Here is a 13,781-nt window from a genome sequence, read left to right as displayed (position 1 = left end):
CCGGGGGAGGGGGAGGGGGAAGCAGTGCGAGTGGTGCGGGTCAAACGCATCAAACCGCGTGGCCTTTTCGCAAGAAGTGCGCCTTCGTTCCGCCGTTACGCCAGGAAAATCGCCCACTTCAAAGCTGGCCCCATCCTCTGAGCCCATAAAATCTAATGGCTTTAATTTGTTTAGCATAAATTGTATCTACAGCCCGGCGGGTGAAGCAGCTTCCGTGCCGACGAAGCGACCGGACACGGTTCTCCCTTGAACCCTTTGCTTTGGCACCTCCGTTGGTAATGGAGTCCCGTTCGGAGGGGGATTTTTTTTTCTTCTCTTGGGTTGCTTCCGCCGGAAGCAACGCACATAAAATCGAGACACTCGATATCCGGCCAAAGCTTGGCCACGTCCTTTGGCGACGTGGAGGGGAAGGAAAACCAACGGAATGGGTGTTGGTGGGAGGACGGAGATGATAAAATAAAAACCACCCCGTCCAGCTAGCCCGTCCGTCTTTTCTTTTTCTCTCTCTCTCTCTCTCCTATCTCTTGTTGGCTCGATTTGCCAAACCGAGCAACAGCAAATCCCGAAGGGGCAGCGTAAAGTTTGATGATCTCGCGTTAAAAAATGAAACTCCACCACCCGATAGGATGGTGACCTTCGTGCCTTTCCCCCCCCTCACCAGGAACCAACCCACCGGGAAACCACCGTGGGTCCATTTGTTTTATTCCCACACGCGCGCGAATCCTTCGCCCGTGGTGGCGTTATGTTTCGCGGTTCGTCCCATTTTGCGGAAGCTCCTTTTGCGTGGCTTCCGTGTCAATTATGAAGCCGTAAAAAGATCGATCGCGGGGGTGGTTACGGTTCCACCCCGGCTGAGCCCAATGTGGGACAAAAAAAAACAAAAAAAAAACGAAAAACAAAGCCACAGAGAGCCATGTTTATCGTGCCCCGTGACCGGAACCTGTGACAATCACGTCGACACGCGGTTTCGGCAACGTGATTAACTTTTGCGGCGAGATGGTGATCAAATTTCGGAACAGCGCGATGAAAATGACTTGACCCTTTGTGGGATGAGCCTCGTCTTTGATGCCCACTGGACGCCGTGGTAATAATGCACGGGGAGTCGCTTTTTTGCTCCGATGTGATGCGCGATTTTCCGGACCTCTCTCGTGGGCACCGTGCATCGCAGGCGTTTTGGTGTGATTGAATAGGAATTCGCATTTTCGCCGCTAGTTTCCGCATCGCAACCGGACCGGACCCATATTTTGCACCTTTCAAAGTGTCGATTTTTTTACTCACAAAAGCGGGCAATTTTTTTTTTCGTTTTAGCTTTTCCGGTTCATTTTTATCCATGGAAAGATTACTTTTCCGCTGCACCGGTGTAAGGACGATGGTTATGATGGCTGCCGGGCGTGGTATTCATTTTTTTATATTTTATATTTTTGCCTTAGAAGTACCCACTCAAGCACACACACACACATACATTTACCGCGGAGCGCCCCGAGCGCCGTGTTGAATGTGTGCTTTTATTTGTACGTTTTCCGCGCTCGGGCCCGTGTCCGTGGAAATGGGCTCGGGTGGGTGAAACAAAATACGCCACATTCTACACCCTGCGAGCAATACGGCATAAAGAGTGGGTGGGATGGACGTCAAGAAAGAGGAGGGAGGAGAGAGAAAAAAAAAGAGGGGGGGGGGGAAACCCAACAAACCATACATACGCTGGGAAAAGCTGAATAACCCCTTGTACGGTGGTGGGCGGTGAAAATTTGCATCTTTGATTAAGCGCCACACAGCATATGCGCCCCGGCCGTGTTGGGCTCTCGCGAGTTTTCCCGGGCGAGCCGGGTGAATGGTTGGTTGGTTTTGGCGTATTCGAAATGAAATGAAAGCGATTTTTCCCCCCAGCCCACACACACACACACACAAACACGAGCGCGCTCACGTTTTGTTTTGTGTTACATTCGAGCGGCCATCGGAAAGCGGAGGAAATAATCTGCACGATAAGGTGTGTTTTTTTCTCGGCAAATAAAACCCACCACTGCCCGCTCGGTTGCATGTTTTATGCGCGTGTTTACTCCGGCAATCAAACAACCGATGGGGGTGTGTAGCCGGTGACCGTGGGTGGTGCATTCGCGGAAGTTTAATGAGGCGAGCTGTTTCCGGTCGATTGTTATCATCGTGGTGTGTGCTTAAGTTACACGATCCCTTTTTTTTTGCGCGTGGTGTGGCGTTGTCTTACGGTAGAAATGCCAAAAATGTGCAGCTCGAAATGCAGAAAGACTGTGCTTCCGCTTCCGGACCACAGGTGCCGGTGCCGGGAAAAGCCACGAGGCGCTTGGCAAGCGTGAATTAATGACTGGCCAAGGGAAAACGGCCGGGGTTTTGGGGGTGGGTGGGTGGGAAAATAGAGCACTGGCACGCTGAAAAATGGTGCCATGTTGCCACTGGGAGCAGCGCAGGTGCACCGTGCGATGGATAATTGATTTCTTCGGGCGAAAAACACCGAGCGCGTCTCATTACAATGCCATTATTGGGCCCCTGTAAAGCCCCCGGTTTTGGTGCCCCGGGTGGAAAATCCGGCACGGAAGCAACATTCTGTCGCGGCTCGATAAATGCAATTCCGATTGCTTGCTGGGCAGCTGGGACTGGTGGCACGTGTGCGTTCGCGTTGGATGGGGCCGCATCGCAATTGGGTCATTTGGCAGGAATGCATCGCCATTCCTTTGCAGCGTGGCGTGCATTGTTATTGCCATGCTTGAGGCGTGGTTGAGTTTTAATTCCATCGCTTCGTGGCGTCGTAAAAGCGGCCATTGCGAAGCTATAGCGTACCTATCTTCGGACAGTTGGTGGGGAACTGATTTGAACGGTAAATAGTTGCGTCAGGTATGGTTTGAATTGAAATTCCGAAAACACCAACGTTACGAAATTATCTTTCCATATCCATCCATGCATACATGCATATGTGACGAGACATTGATTTTTGTATGGTTGCGAGAACACCAACAACAGCATCTAATATTGTGTTTCATGCGCCTTTGTCCTAGAAATATGTTTACATCAATTGAATGCTGCTGATTGAAATGTTGATGGAGCGTGCTTTATAAACTTGCATGCATGCATCACAAACCCTTGCTTTATATTGTGTACGTGTGCTAAATTGATATTGCAACTCAGGTACTCACATGAAATTGAATAGTTGTAGCTAGGACACTTCACGCAGATTGACGTATTCCCAGAAGAAGTCGTTAAAATTCCGTGCAAGCTCCAATAAAGAAAGTAATTTAACGCCCTGTATACACGGTAGTTTTGGCCTGTTGTTCATGTAGCTTATCTTTTACAGCGACCCCCAAGCACTAGCGTGAGAAAAAAAGAATCCCAAGCTAAAGTTTTTTAATTGCTTGCGACCTAGGTGTTTAATTTTGATTCCCGTCGCCCGCGAGCACCGGTGCCGGCAACTCATTACGGAGGGCCAAATTGCAAGATCAGCATATTTGATGATCGAAAGGAGGCAAGACGGAATCAAGAATCGGAAAGGAAGTAAGACAAAAAAAGAGCTTCAATGAAAGAAAAAAAATACACGACCCGAATAAATTGTATCCCACCCGAAGAGGAAACGAACTGGCTGGGTGAAGTTTTTCATTTAAACTATTTCACTTTTGACTGGCTTCCGCGAGGGGCCCACGCTGCTCCGGGAACGGTGGAACAAAGCCAAAGTTTTCACCACCAAAAGGACCCCCAGAAAACGCCTCCTCGGTTGTCTTCTCGCTCGCATCTTCGCTTCCACTCTCAGGGGCAAAAGTTTGTGATGTTTCGTTAAGCAGCGCTTAAAACCGGCTCGCCTTCAATTTCCACCGCCCGCGATTATCGGTGGGCCGCTTTTCTTTCTCGGGGCGATTATGACCGAACCGTGCTGCAGCTGCTGCTGCCACTTGCGCTTCCTTGCGCTTCCATTCCGGTGGGCTTGGCTGGCGAGAAGTTTTCCGGGCCTGTTCCGCATTCTTTGCCAGCTTCGGCAGCTCGCCGACATGGCCGGATGCGGCTCCGGGGCCCGGAAAATCCCTCTATCGTCCTTTGCGCCATGCGCACACGCTTCGCTGGGACCTTTGATTTTTCTGCACCACCGACACGGTTCGGGGATTAAATGTGTCTTAATTTCTTTTCCATCGACCGAGCACAATGGGCACGCATCCGGTCGGTTGTGGGTGAATCGGGGTGGAGCAATAATTAGTGCACGGCTCGCGGCTTTGCTTTCGGGCATTCTTACTGTTGGCATGCATTCTGTGCTGACTTCGTGGTACGCAAATGCTCACAAGGATTAGTCGTTTGCCGGTGTCGCGAAGGGACGCGTTCGTGCTCGATTTTTGCGCTGGTTTCGTTTCTGGCAGGCAGGATTTCACGACGGTTCATAAATCAAACGGCTGATGCTTACATGAAACAGACGCGCTTGCCGTATTAATTAAGATATAAATAGGAGCATACCGTTCAGCGTCGCTTCCGAGAAGCTTTCGATTAATGGAACACCATCAAATCGAACCCAGGATAGCTCTGCCTGTAAGGGAGGGCTAACAGGCGAACAGGCAAAAAGATGCAAACAGTATTTTCCACCAAAGTAAATTTAATTTGCCTGATCTGCCCGTACCGGCATCGATTTAATTGCAATTTTCCGCCGGTCCCACCGGACCGAAGCCACCTGGTGCGCCCAGCCCGGCGTGTCGATAAATTATCCACCATGGCCATCGGCGTCACACCGTGGGGTGGAGTATCGAGCAGGCGGAAAAGAAATGCCTTTGGTGCATGCAAATACCACGCCACCACGTTCTACGGCGGCTGCAAGGACGTTGGGCGTGGGTTGGGTTGGGAAATTTCTCCCACCGTTCCCGGACGTTGACCACGACTCCGAAGTCGGCTTTAATTTAAAGATTACCGGTCGAACGAAGCGGGGGCGCGGTCGTGCGCTCGTTCCGTTCCGCTTCCAGCCGATCGGAAAATCGACCCGAGGAAAAACACCGTCAGGGTGGCATGATGAAAGGTAGCGCGCCCGAAAAGGGACATTAACTTTCGCAACGATGATTAGTGAAGCCGGCACGAACGAGAGCGGTCTTTGGGGGGTGGTGAAAGGCAGAGCAAAGAAATCGACAGATCCTTCGGCAGGAAGGCAGAGATCGCATTGGAACGACGATGTGAGGGAACATGGTGCGCTTGGGAGATAAATATAGGGCAAATAATCGAAACTGCTAGTAATAGAATGAACCGTATCCGAGGCGAAAGGCGCTGGAGCAAATCATGAAGGCACAAGGCAAAGGTGCAAAATGTGTGAGAGAGAGAGAAAGAGAAAGAGAAAAAATCCCCTAAGGTGGAAAACTGCGATCGAATTTCTTCCCACCAGCCAGCCAGCAAGCCATGGGGGAGGCTTATTTAATTTATTACTTCCGCTAGCAAACAGGCCGCTCTTTCTGCGGTGCTCTTAGGGGGCGTTCTGTTTTTTTTCTTTAGAGTTTCCCATCGGCTTCGGTTATGGCTTAATTTTCCCCGACTGGTGGTCTCTCCTGACGGTGGTGGTGCGTGTCGTAGCAACCTGGTGTCGAAAGATGAACTCATCGAAGCAAGCGTGGACGGCAAGAAAACGGCTCTTCCTTGCGTGCTCCTTTCTCCGTACTCCGACGATAGTGAAAATGTAATCCCCTGATTACGGTTCGGGTGAAATGAATCGCGCACATTGTGGGCTGGCTGGTTCGTGGCGTTGGTTCCGGGGCGTTGGCACGGTGAAGGTGGTCCGAGAGCAACGCGCGCAAACGCCCAGAAACAGCTGGAGCTGGTATGAACATTCAATTTGGTCGAGCGACGATCCTGGCCGTGTCCTTACGGTGGCTGGCCGGTTTCAGCGCCACCCAGAAAACGGGTTATTTAGTGTTCGATAATTTGATTTACGACCCCGGTTGGTCTTCCGGATTGGGCTGGTTTGTGCTACCGGGGCAGTTGGCCGATGTATGCAGGAGATCGTGCAGGAGTGAGTGAGGAGGTGAGTGGTAGTGAAAGAGAGGAAAATGGGAGGATAGCAAAAAAAAACTCTCAAGAGCAAACTGATGCCAGTTCGGAAGGACATCAAAGCAACGTGAAGCAAAAACAGCAGAGTGTAATAAAAGTGTTTTATATAATTTCTTAAAGATTTATTTTGCATCATAGAATAAGGTTCTATGATCATAGAATAATTGTTCTCGAATACCGTAACGTGTATAAGATTCCATTATTATTATTATTTATTTAAGAACGATCTAGTCGAATTTAGATTTGGATAATTTTTTGTGAGCAGAAAAGCATTTCCGCCAAACAGCCGCAGATATCCTTATCCCGGGCTGATTCGGTTAGTATGAGATTCCAGAAAACATTGAAAAAGAATAAGTTCAAGCTCAACTATCCAATAAAAAGTTATATTTCTTAGCCCTGCTGTGTAATTTACAATAACAGTAAATGCATAAAACTACAAGGACAGAACAAGGAGTGATGAAACCACATTGTTAGTTCACTTTAATAGAGTTGATGTATTTCATTTAGAATGCGGTTATAGCTGTATGTGCAGTTCGTTGAGCGATCAAACAGATTTTGGGCTTAGAGTTCCATGCATAGCTCTGCAAAACATACAAAATTCCAACACAAGACTTTATTGAATTCAGCGTGTGCTTTCATTGCATACCTGTTGTCATAAAAAAATAACCGGTTGACGAGAAGCACGTCGAAAAAAAAACTAAATGGCATACTACAGCGCACGCTGGCGTGGTTTTATTTTATCTTCAGAGAAACAACTGGATCGCTTTGTGCCAACAATGCACACGAATTAACGAAATTGTGAGAGTGCAGGATTAAGCCAATCACGAGTGGTGCCTCGTTTGCTTTGTGAAGAAGACTTATATGACGGGCGGAAAAAAGCAACGAGCGAGATTGCCCTGATTTTTGCCCTTTCATCGAAGCGGAAAAACCCGGGACGAGTGCTTCGCGTTGCTTGCGAGTCCTTCGGGTGGCGTTTCATTTCCCTACCAAACAGCTACCATCCGACGCGAGGAAATGGTGGCGTGTAATAATTCCCCGTGCGGAAGTAAAACACAACATCTTACGTGCAGTGCACGTAAGGTAAAACAAAACAGAGCGGAATAACGTAACGGAAGCTCAAAGTAGGCGTTAAGCGGTCGGTGGGCGCTTCCGTTCCGTTTCGTCTGGATGGGTAGCACGTCAAAGCAACAGCTCCCGAGTGGCTTTACTCACGTCGGTGTGCTCAAATCTTTCCCCGAGTGGAAGAAAACCCCGCCCCGAGTGGTGGAAAAGCACAAACAAACCATCTCCCCCGTGCTAGCGTTCATTCGTAAGCAAAGAGCAAAAAATAGAGGACAAAAAAAACATGGCTGCAATCCGGCGGCTCCAGAAGCGATCACGAAGCCGCAAATCAACGCCGGCGCCATCGACAACGGGGCGAACCGGCGTTATTATGTTTATGGCGCAGCATAAATAAACGCCTCATGTTTACTACGCACCGCGCAAGGGTCATGGTCCTGGCTCCTTTCCCCCCCTCCCCCCCAGCCGTGCTCGTCACCTTTCGAAGGGAAATTCAAACAACGCGCACAGCCGTCCATTTCGGACGGTATTCCATCATCCGGGCCGGGAACGAGTGGGTGGATAGGCAGGACTCTTGAAGTGACGGAATGCGAGTAGCCGTGCGGCAATGCCTGCTACTTCCCACCCACGTAAACATCCTGGCATCGGCAGGGAATCGCAACCATTTCCTTTCGAGCTCGAAAAGAAAAGCGCGCGTAAGGAAGGAGAGAAAAAAAATGCCACACACCCTCTAGGGCTGGCTCAGGTAGGAACGCACCAACCCAACCCAACGCACGCTTCCGGTCGTTTGCATCCTTCGGAGGGGCCGGTGGCAAAAGGAAAAGGTCCCGATAGTCACGTTGCCGTTTCATGGCGTTTCCCGTTGAGTCCCGTTCACTGGCACGTTCCATCCGCAAGGGAGCCACCGGGAAAAAAAGGGGTGGCAATTTGCTCGCAATGTGTGCGTCAAAGCGCCGGAGCGAGCCGCGCGAGGGAGCGTGAAAAGAGAGGAGACTGGCGGCCACTTGGGGGACGGAACCGGTGTCGTATTCGTTTTCGCTTTAATAAAGTTGTTTGTCGTGTGCCGCCGCCCGGCCAGTGCTAATGAAGGCGGAAATTTGATTAAGGGATTCGTCGTTTTGAGCCGATTGAACGAATGTTGGCCTCAGTCGTCGCGTGTGATTGAATCGAAACGAAATCGAGTCGAGTCTCGCGTGCACGTGCGTGTCCAGCGTTGGTTAGTGGGTCGGTTTGTCCGCTTGGGGGGGAACCGCGTGGAACCGGGCCAAAAAGCGTACCCTTTTGTGATTCGAGTGGGCACGCGTGCGTACGAATCGAAACCAGATCTCGATTACGCACGAGCGATAAGGGATCGCGCGGGATAATGGTGGCCATGGTGGACGCGTAGATTAAATCAGATCGATACGGCCAACGCGTCCACATGGCTCCACCTGAAGTGTGTGGAGCGATGCGATAGAGCGGTTCTGCTTGGCTTTTTAAATTTTCGTTCGACCAACAAACGCGCTAATTGGAGCCCACGGGACGAGGGCGAGACCAAACGCGTGCAAACATCGCCCAGAGGGCAGATTGTGGCCGTTGCGTGAATCGAACGCATTATGTTGTTAAACATTTGCACCACAACGTCCGTTTGCTGGGTGGGTGAGGTGTAGGTGTGAACTGATGCCATAATTTAAACACATTTCATTTGATTTGTGGTTGAGGTGCAAAAAAAAACAGCCCGATGGTTATGCAACGTGGAAGGGTTTTAATGTGGCATCCCGGTCTTTTAAGGCAATCGTACAAACCTCTTTAAGCGCGATTGCAATTCCATGTTGGGTGAAGCGTTGGAATGGTCAAGGGTGGGCGTGGGGGTGCAGATGTATGAAGCCATAAATGAAATGTTAAACGCAATTGTAGTGAATATTTATAAACGCCACACCGAATATAAAATGCTTTTCACTTACGTTCGGAAGCATGAGGATAAAAATATTAATTAAAAGTAATAAATAATTCCTTTCCATATCGATTTCAATACCAACCTGTCTGAGAGTGAAAATTCTGAATAAACTGACCACCAATCGATAAAGCTATCAATATAATTAATTGAAGAAGAATATATTAAAGGTCACTTATTTTTTTTCAACTTCTCCATTAAAGTAAAGCTTTATTCATACGATATTTTGCATCCGATGATGGCCGTCAAGCATTGATTAGTTGCACTTATCTGGTGTTTGTTTAATGACAACACATATACACACATACACGTACACCTGGGAATTCGTTTGGTCGAGTATAATCCCCGTTGCTATGTTACTATGATTGCTTCAATAGGTTTGTAGGAGCACTTGAAGAGGAAAAAAAAGCGCTCCAACTTTGAAATGAAACCACAATTATGCCATCTGCAACTGGTTTTGAGGAGCAGAGAAACAAAAGCATATTAAAAGACATTTTATCGCAAATGATACCGCACAAGAGGTCCCATTAAGTAATTGCGCTAACATTCTTACCTGCTCGTGAGCCACGAAAACATCGGGCAATGGAGACGCCTGGTGGTTCGTACATGCTGCACAATTAAAAGCGTAGCTTGCGAATGGGAAACAATTTTAACCGGTTTCAGCCACCGTTACCAGTGAATGGGCACTTCAAATGCACTCTCATGACTGCAGCAATTTAGCGGAGAACGAGATATAAACGAGATACCTGTTTCTGTCATCCTTCCGGCTTAGTCTCGTACCGTGCAGCAATAGCTCTGTGTATGTGTCGGGTCGGGATTAGGACGGGCTTAAGCAGTTTATCATTTTCCAGCTCCCTTATCTCGCAACAATTCGCCGGCCGCGAGTGTGTTTTCACACGCGACCGGGCCTGATTGTTGAATATTAATAACGCGCCCCGGCTCGACGAGGATGCCGCCGGTTTGGCGAACGCCAAAAAGCGCGTTCCCTGTCCGGTAGGGCTATATTTGGCCGGCTAGCCACAAAATGGTACCGTTGCACTTGGCTAGGCCTGTGCGTTGGTTGTATGGGATAGGAAATTTAACCTTCAACGATGAAGCATAAAACATTCCACATCGTCCCGGGCAAAAGGGGGACCACCGATGGAGTTGGAAGCGGATAATTTCACTCAAATTGCGATCATAACCGGTTGGCTAGATCATAATCTAGTGGAGTGGCTCGCTCTTCCCGACACGGGCATGAATTTGTGCTGTGCGCAGTGAAGCTTGCGTCAAAATAAATGATAAATAATTAATTAATTATACACCCCGGGAGTCTCGGCCGCTTGTGGATACCGAGGCTGTATGGGTGAACTCGCCGCTAGCATCCAGGGGATGGTTTGCGACCAGTCGACCGCCTGGGATTATGGAGAGCTTTACTGCGGAAAAACGAGTCAAAACTAGGGAAGTTTTTATATATACAGAGAGTGAGCGCAAAACAAAAATGGCAGTTACGGAAAGTATCACAAAACTGTCGTAAATTTATAACGAGCTTCTGATGCTGGAAGGGGTGTTAATGCGGCGTTGCCAATCTTTGCGTTACTCAATCGCTGCTTTAGGTATAATTTTACACTTATCAACAGTGCCTGGTAACTAGAAACGAGGAACTGTGTGAGGTTTAGATTTTGCTCTTTTTATTGTGGCTTTGAGGGTGCAGCCAATCATTTTTCCATTCATTTTCAATATATTCAATATATAGAGGAAAATAGAGAAGAATGTAGAGATATATAGAGGAATAAAGATATAGAGGAATATAGAGTAAAACAAGATTCGCTCTCATTTGCAGTAGAAACTTGTTTTCAAAACTCATAGACATTTTTCTTTAGCGTTGATTCCAAGCATAATAAGCATGTGTATTTTTTTTGTGTAAGCAAACCAACATTATTTATTTACATCAATTTGTTCATTTGTATCGTACGACTGTCGAAACGATTTCATAATTCGAAAAAAAAACTAATGGCTTTAAAATAAACACAACCAAACATTTTTAATGTTCTAAAGCTTCGTCAATTTCAAACGCAAAGGTATACTCATTTCAGATTATTTGCGGTCGTTTGTGTTTGTTGTACGTTTTCCATCCAGTTTTTCACGCTGTACCGTCACCACTGAGCCATTTCAAAAACAGTGAGCGCTTCGCTACACGCTTTAGGCCACTTCCTAGCCACTAAAGCCATCCAAACAAGACGTTTGAAAAAATCAGACGCCTTAACAACCGTGCCCGCTTTTTTCGTGCCTGCCACTGCTAATCCGATTGCGAGGGCGTTCGTTCGATGCAGGATAAACACCCGAGAGCATTCCACCGGCGGCTCGACCACAAGTGAAGCCCGAAGCCGAGGTTGCTAGCCTGAGGTAAGACGTTTCGTTTTTACGTGGTTAATTATTCGGCTGAGGTAGGTTTCATTTTTCGACCCCTCCAGCGCACCTTGTTCTTCCGCTCTCGCTCGCACTCGATGGCACTTTGCGGGGATCGGTTTTACATTCTGCCGGGCTTAGGATGGAACGCCAAAAACGGCCGGGCCGAGCAATGCACCGGTCGGGAAATGTTTCGCCAAGTGGTTTTGCACACCGCAGGCGATTGAAAAACGGTGAACCGAGTGAGAGAAAGAGACAGAGAGACCGTACAAAACAAAACCAAAAAAAAAACCCACCCTCCCTTGGAATCCGTCCTGTGGTGGTAATTCCATTTTAATGAAGAAGCTTTCGGCCGCTTCCCATCAAGTGGTCTGTTTGGCTCGAAAAGTTGAAGTTGCTTAGAATCTCATACGCCACATCGCCGCAAGAACAGCGCCTGGCCAAGGGCCTCGAAAGTTTTCCCACCGAGAGCCGGCAAGTCAGGGCATGGTACATGGTTGGGGGTGGAAAAAATTATGGTAACAAGTGACAAATTTGCAACTCAGATTGATTTAAATTTCGCAATGGAAATGTTACTGCACAGTAGGGACATTTGCTTGGCTCGACGAGTGAGTGAGCCGAACGCGAACGGAGTGAATATAAGTGAGTCCTAAAAGTGTCCTTCCACCCGAAGCGGCCACGCGATCAGGATAACCACGAGCCAGATTTGTGCGGAAAACTGGCACAACTGGCAGCGTGTGTCGAGCGATCGAATACGTACCCAAAACCGAAGTAGGCATCGCTTCGCCTTGGTTGGGAAATGAACAAGAAGCATTCACCCACACACATCACTAGCAGGGAAACGCGCTCTCGCCACTCATTCGCTTGCGCATATCAAAATGGGCCTCCGGGTAGGGGCCGCAAAGGGCGAACAAAGGCAAACTGGGAGAGATAAAATAAAAAGCATGTACATAAAAACATTAGCTACGATAAATCATTAAATATTTATGAGCAGCGTGGAGACGGACGTTGAGGGGAGGGATGGGGGTCGGGTGGTAACGGGGGCGCATCCGGGACCCGGGTTGGGGTAATGTTGTGTGCGCCCAGCGGTCCTAGCAGCGGGAAAGCGCTCCACCCCCACACATTCGGGGAGCTTTTTTGGCGAACGGAACGGCATCGAAGGAGGCGCGAAAGCGAAAAGAAACAAAATCGTTGGCACACGGGCGCACGGAGCGAGGCGAAATTCAAACAGCAAATATAATGAAATAATGTTGGCCCCCCTGCACTGGGTGGCACTCCACGGCGGTACCACCCCCTTCTCCCCCAGCAGGGGTCGTTGGTGCGATCTTCAAGCCAGGGGTTTTGCCGCGCGAGCATGGGCAAATATGAGCGCGGTCGAGCGATTCGTTCGTGCCCGTCTAAATTGTTTGCGTGGCCGTGGAACCGGTCGGTATGGTTTATTATTACTGGGGAGGGTTTTTCTCTCTCTCTCTTGCTCTAACACTCGGTTTGGTTCTCCAGGGTTCGCGTACCGTGGCCCGCCGTTAAAACCTTTTACCGAAAGTAAATCCAAACAGGCCGTTTCTTTCCATCGGCCCGTGTGTGGCTCGCGTTCGGGCAAGTGCACGCAAAGAGTTACCCGCCGAGTTGGTGTTTCGAGTATTGTATTCGCGCACGTAAAACCATCGCTACTTGCTTGCCCATTTACGAGTCCCGTTGGTCGTTGGCTGCGGTGCGTTTTCGGTGAGGTCCTTTTCAACGGTTTTTCGCCAAACGCGCGGTGCGTTCTAGCGAACGAGCAGGATAAATCAATACAACCGGCCGCGTTCCCACAATGCGCTTGCGAAATTCAATTAAATTAATTAAAACGACCGGCTCGCGTGGGTGGCAGTGGGTGCACGTGGGAGCGATAAAATGAAATCCCCGAGCTCGGAATGGAAATTGATTTCCGCGCCGGTCTTTGAACTGGCCGTGGGCGTCTTAGATTGGGCCGTCTTACGGGTGGCAATGGAGAGGTAATTAAAACAAAAGAAGGAAAAAAAGACGTCCAGGAAACGAACCAGGAAACGATCAAAATTGGCATCAAGCTCTTGTGGGAGCAGAGCCTGCTTTGCATGCAGGCTTGGTCGTTCGGTTAATCTAGCGCGGCTTTCGCGAGCCCTAGACAATGTGCTAACGGTGGGGTTGAACCCGTGAGGCTTTCGTTTTAAGGGTAATTGAAAATGCAAGCCAACCTGTCAACCTGAGGGTGGTTGATGGTTTATTTTTGCTTCCTTTTAAGGTTTCGCAGCGAGTACCGTGCTTGGGTGGCTTTTTGTGTTTGAGCCGGGTGAATCAAACTTTTCGGCATGCCGAATGCTTGCATGGTTAATGTGAAAGGAGTTTTCAACCCATTCAA

Source organism: Anopheles nili, chromosome 2 (genome assembly GCF_943737925.1).
Source record: "Anopheles nili chromosome 2, idAnoNiliSN_F5_01, whole genome shotgun sequence".
NCBI lineage: Eukaryota > Metazoa > Arthropoda > Insecta > Diptera > Culicidae > Anopheles > Anopheles nili.
This window is presented reverse-complemented; position numbering follows the sequence as displayed.